Source organism: Meriones unguiculatus, chromosome 8 (genome assembly GCF_030254825.1).
Source record: "Meriones unguiculatus strain TT.TT164.6M chromosome 8, Bangor_MerUng_6.1, whole genome shotgun sequence".
In the NCBI taxonomy this organism is placed as follows: Eukaryota; Metazoa; Chordata; class Mammalia; order Rodentia; family Muridae; genus Meriones; species Meriones unguiculatus.
Genome location: NC_083356.1, coordinates 20,600,886 through 20,606,885, shown reverse-complemented (window position 1 = coordinate 20,606,885; position 6,000 = coordinate 20,600,886). Strand labels below are relative to the sequence as shown.

At 45.6% G+C, this 6,000-nt stretch overlaps 1 protein-coding gene across 7 annotated transcripts in view; it reads left to right on the top strand.

Annotated features, from left to right (window-relative positions):
* Positions 1 to 554: 554 nt before the first annotated feature.
* Sgsm3 (small G protein signaling modulator 3) overlaps positions 555 to 6,000 on the top strand; it is a 32,822-nt gene continuing 27,376 nt past the window's right edge. For 3 of the 7 annotated variants that reach the window (XM_060389002.1, XM_021640333.2, XM_021640336.2), the window contains exon 1: positions 555 to 672. The gene's annotated coding sequence lies outside the window, so the exon portion shown is untranslated. Of the gene's footprint in view, positions 673 to 980; positions 1,115 to 4,925; positions 4,949 to 6,000 lie in introns of those variants that run through there. The other 4 variants (XM_021640334.2, XM_060389003.1, XM_060389000.1 and 1 more) reach the window with 4 other exon arrangements.

Below are 6,000 nucleotides of genomic sequence, written 5' to 3'. Positions count from 1 at the left end.
TCGTATTGTACAGTCAGGGCATGACTGAGCCCGCCTTGTGTTGTTTTTGCTTTCATTCATCTGGAACAACTACGCAGCACACTAGGAACAGGTGTGAGGTTAGAAAGCAGCTCTTCGACGCAGTCAGTGTCTTCCCAGATTTGGGTGAGCTTTCCCTTTAATGCTGCTGAAGTTCCTGATAGCCTTTCTGAAATGAGGCAAAGGCAAAGCTAGGTTCCTTGCCAGCAGCGACAGTCTCGGTTGTCATCTTTCTGGACTGTTCTTTGGAACTGTGTTTAAATGTTTCCCACGCACATCCTTCATCGTCATGACCTCAACCAATTAGTGCTTTCTCCAGGGCCTGTGATTGATGGAAAACTAGATTAATCTGGTCTAGAGGCTGGTTCTGTGAGCCTGAAAGAGAAGGCCAGTCTCCGGCCTTGTGCACCAACCCCATCCTGACTGCTCCAAGATAACCCCGAGCAGCTGACACCAACGACCAGGCGCTTCAGGCGTCTTCAAAAGGAGGCCTGGACTGTGAAGAGGGCCAGTCTCTAGGGGGAACTACAGCTACCAGCGTGCCCCGCGGCCGCCAACTCGGCGGCCCGCGCGTGCGCAAAGGGGCCGCTGCGCGCTGACTAGGAGCCAGCCGGGAACCCGACGTGCCGAGGTGTTGAGGTGGCCGAGAGACAGGTGAGGAGGCTCGAGTCTCCCGGCGAGGCGGACGCTCACCTTCCCTTTGGGTGGAGGCCGCGGGGTGCGGGCTGAGGGGAAAGCATCCCGGCAGGCGCCGCCCCAGGCGTGGGCGTCGGGCTGCTGCGGCGCGGCTGCTCCCACAGCGACCCGGGACGCGCGTGACAGACCCACCCCCTCCGGCGGCTCCCGGCGGCTGGGAGAAACTGCGCTTGACGCAGGGACTCCAGCCGGTGAAGTAGGAGTGCTGCGGGGTCCCCGCGGGTGGCAGCTCCTCCTCAGAGCCAACTTGGATGTTTTCGTTTAAGACTCAGGTGCAGCATCTAGGCCGAGTCCGAGCGCGCTGCCTTGGGTTAGCATCGGGGAAACTGAGGCGGACGTAGAGGCAGGATCTCCTTGTGTGCTTCCGGTTGGAGTTCTGGAAATAACTCTTGAGATTTAGGTGCGGATCCAGGCTGCTTTAATATGGCAATAATGGGAAATGCAGATGTTTTGAAGTTGCTTTTTCAGTGACAGATTGTGTCGAGTCTTCCAGTCCCGTGCTGCGTATGAAATCTGTGATGGGTCACGGTGATTTTGTTGGTTTGGTTTGGTTTGGTTTGGTTGTTTTTGGTGGGATATTTAGAGATGACCCAGAATGTGAGTGTGTGTGTGTAACAACATATATTATCCCTTAAAAGACATCTTTCTAGGTAAATTCAGGTTAGTTTGGTTGGTTGGTTAGTTTTGTTTTTTCGAGACTGAATTTCTCTGTGTAGCGTTGGCTATCCTGGACGCCCTTTGTAAACCAGGCTGGCCTTGAAGTCAACGATCCACCTGCCTCTGCCTTCCTGAGTGCTGGGATTAACGGTGTGTGCTCTCCAGCACTCAAATTCAAATTTTTAATTGAACTGATTTTCAGTTTCATCTTTTTTTTTATTTGTAGCTTTTCTAACTGTGCTGGTGACTAAGCTTTAAGGTGCACACATTTTCTAGTTCTTTTCCCCCTTATTCCTTTGCTAGTGTCCAGTTCTCCTGTGACTGTAAGCATTAGGTTATCTGCGTTTCACACTCATTTCTGTTCCCCATAACCAATGTGCTAAATAAAGGTGAGTGAGCATGTGTGTTTGTGAGTACACGTAGTTGCCTGCAAAGGCCAGGAGATGGCTTTAGGTCCCCTAGAGCTAGAGTTACAAACGGCTGTCAATGGGTTCTAAGAACCAAAATTGGACTCTCAGCTAGAGCAGTATTCATTCGTAACCATAGAGCCATAGCTCCAGCCCCTGATTGCTGCTGCCACTGCCGTTTGGAGCTTTCTGTGTAGACCAGGCTGGCCTTCAGTGATCTTCCTGCCTCTGTCCCTTAGATGTTGGGGTTATAAGCATGCATCACCACACCCAACCTTCTGTCCTTTTAAACCACAGATGTGTGTGGTCTGTGGCAGAGGGGAAGTGTTTTGGTTGATGGATATGAGCAATGGACAAACATTAATTTAATGGGACTGTGGGGAGTCCTGGATGTAGCTTGGGTAGAGCGCTGGTTTACAACAGTCAGACCTTTTGTTTAGTTCCTATCAAGAAGAAAGAAGGTTGTGAACAAGTGGTTGCCTCTACATAAAAACTCACTCACCATCTTTCCTTGTGAATTTGGGAACTTGTCACTTTGACAGAAGAATGAATTGGGGCAGCATGTCATAGAGATGAGGGAAGTTCGGAGAAGGTGATCTCTGTTGTTCTACGCTGTCTTCCTGTGCACAAGCGCGCGCACACACACACACACACACACACACACACACACACACACACACATGCTCTCTGCTTGTTTTCAATTTATCTCTTCTTTGTTATCAATGAAGATTTTGGCAGAAGCCCAAAACGTTGTAGATTTGGTGACTTGACATCACTTTCATCAGCCTGTTCTCCATACGCTGCCTGTTACTCAGCTGGTAACAGCAGTAATTTTCCACAGCAGCCATTCATGAGCTCAGACTGTCACAAGGAAGTGGGAGTAACACAGAGGGTGGTACACAGGGAAATAAAGATCCTGTCACTGCATATACACAAACTTGGACAGGAAATCCGGACAGGACAGTTAGGTGTGACACAGGAGTGTGGCTTTAACTTGCAGAAAGACTGTTGAAAGCAGTTATTGAATTCCCGTTGCCTAACCAACACTGTAATTGTCACGGTCAACTGTAGGGTATTGTGTTTTACGTATGTGTAAAGAAGATTTGGAGGTTAAGTGATTCTTACAAACACTGACAAAGCAACTTCTAGTCAACTCTCTCTCGCTTTAAAACCCCAAAGTTTCTCCCCTTCTCCCATAATGCATGCTGAATAGCCTAGAACTCAAGTTCTCCCTGCGATCCGAATGTGTAGCATTCCTGCTCTTTTGACAGTGTTTTGAATTGTGTTGTGGACAAGCGTATTCAAAGCATTGAGTGGATGGCTTAATAATAGAGTACTTACCTACTATGTGCAAGGCTGTGTGTTTAATACCAGCACTGTAGAACAACAAAAGCAAGTATGTTTAAGTCTTTCCTCATTCTTGTTCCCATTGTTTCCTTTTAATGTAGTACTTGGAATCAAACCCAGAGACTCTTGTGTGCTAGGCAAGCTCTACCATTGAGTCATACTCCCAGTTCAATCTTCCCATTTTCCTTTTTTGAAGACAAGGTGTCTCTTTCACGTAGCCCTGGCTGTCCTGGAACTCACTCTGTAGACTAGGCTGGCTTGGAACTCACAGACATCTGCCTGCCTCTGCCTCCCCAGTGCTGGGATTAAAGGTGTGTGCCAGAACACTTAGCCCATCTTCTTTCTGTATTTGTCCCTAAAAAGCAGATTCTGGGCCTGGGGTTGTAGCTCAGTTTGTAGGTTGTTTGTCTTAACATGTGTGAATCCCTGGGCTTGATCTTTAGCACCACATAACTGGATATAGTAGAACCTGCCTGATCCCAGTGGAGGCAGGGGGATCATTAGTTCAGAGTCATCCTCAGCTATGTAGATAATTTAAGGTCAGCCAGGGATAAATAAAATTTGTCTTAAAAAGGGAAGGGAGCAGATTCTATCCCTCTCTTTTATTTACCCCTTAGTGTATTACAACCTGGCTTCCACCTTTATGGACTTCAAAGGGTATTGGATATATACTGTATATCCCACCTTCTGTAAGTTTTGCTCTGAGACTTTAGGGAAAGAAGTTGGAAATTGTCAGTATAGAGTGTTAAATGCTAACATTGTAGTCTTTAGTCTTAGTAATGGGGAAAGTTGCTGGACCACTTACAGAGCTCAACCTTAATGTTCTCTAGAGGTAGTACTAGCCTGCATGTGTGGCTCTGTACTTTCAGGGAGAACCCCTCCCCCACCTCCAGTGAGACGTGATCTGGTTGAAAGATAAAGTGCAGGCTTCAGAGTCTGACAGACTAGGAACTGAGTCACAAGTGCGTCATTATGATACTAGCTTTCAGTGTAAGCTCTTGAAAAGTAGGGCCTTTGTCTTATTCACCACCTTACCTCTCTGTAGATGAACAGTTGGTGAGTGAAAACTTGGAGGCTAAATGCTTATGGGATTATTGTGCTGTTCATGGTAGAGATGAGTGCTAGTAGTAGCAGCATATGACTCAATCACGAGGCTAATGTTTCTGTGCACATTATCAGCTGTTTTAACAGCACTGTTTTTTAAATATGTATATAATAAGTCACTCCTTTTGAAAATGTAGGCTCATTGCCTTATGGTCATCATTCACAAATGAGACATTCACCTATTTTCAGGAGGCACAGTTTGCTGTTACTGTGTCTTCTAACGTTGTTTCTCTTCTAGTTGTATTCATATTCTTAACCCTCTCCCCATTTTTTTTTCTTTTTCCTTTTCTTTCTTTTTCTTTTCTTGAGATAGGGTCTCCGTGTAACTCTGGCTGGTCTGGAACTTGCCTTGTAAACCAGGCTGGTTTCAAACTCACAGTTATCCACTGCCTCTGCCTCTTGAGTGCTGGGATTAAAGGTGTGTGCCATTACACCTAGCTCTGTTTTCTGCATTTTAAAGCATTTGTGTTTTATGAGGTTTTGTTTGTTTGGGATAGGGTCTCCTGTAACCCAGTCTGGTCTCAAAGTACCTATATAGCTAAGAGTGGCCTTGAACTCCTGATCTTCCTGCCTTTGTCTCTCAGGTACAGAAATTATAGGTGCATATCACTGTGGCTGGCAATATTTACGTGTGTTTTGTTGTTGTTTGTTTTAGATGTGGTCCTATCATATAGCCCAGGCTGGCTTTGAACTCAAGATCCTGAGGACTAGGACTACAAGTATGTGCTATCCCTGAGGCCAGCTTTATATTTGTGATTGTCTCTAATGATGTGTGTTTTAGGGTAGCCTCTTTTGACTCATTGCTTTCATTGACTAGCTTCTCAATAAATCAACATGAACGCTAAAAGCACTAATTAATTACCAAAAGTCTCATTCTTAACGTAGAAGATGGCCCATGCTTGTATTCCCACTGCCATGGGAGCCGAGGCAGGAAGATTGCTTAAACCCAGAAATCTCCAGGCTAGCCTGGAGATCCAGGGTCAGTAATAAAAAGAAGTTTAGAAAAGGCATGGTTAGGTATAAAAGAAGATTATTTTTTTTCCTTCACAAAATAATATGGGTATTTTAAGCCTAGCTACATTTTCTATATAATGTAACATATAGCTAATATTCTAAAGACAGTAAACAGCAGGTTGTTTCCTTCTTCTTATGTTTGAGTTCCATCGGTAAATATGCTAAACTTGTGTGACCAGAATAAGGTTAAAGTCCAGCGCTCCTTTCATCCTTCTCTTTTTACTTTCTCTTCCTTCCTCTTTTTGAGGCAGTCTCATCTGTAGTTCTGGCTGCACAGGGCCAGTGGGTGCCTCAGCAGGTGCAAACCCGATGAGCTGAGTTTGGTCTGTATAAAGGTGTAAGGAGAGAACTGATGCTACAGAGTTGTTTGTTCTTTTACCTCCACGGGAGCGTGCCATGTGTTGCACATCCTCTCCCCCATCTCAATAGCAATAATAAAAATTGCTATATAGCCCAAGCTACATATACAGCTTTGAACTATCATCCTGCCTCAGCCTCCTGAGGGCTTACAGACATGTGCCGCCATGCCTGGCTTTATCCTTTTTTTCCCCCTTTGATAGCAAACTTTTGCTTTTCTATCAAGAGCTGATTTCCCTCCCTCCCTCCCTCCCTCCTTCCTTCCTTCCTTCCTTCCCTCCTTCCTTCTTTCTTTTCTTTTCTTTTTTTTTTTTTTTTTTTTTTTTTTTTTTTGAGGTAGGGTTTTTCTGTGTATCCCTGGCTGTCCTGGAACTCATTCTGTAGACTAGAGGCTGGCCTT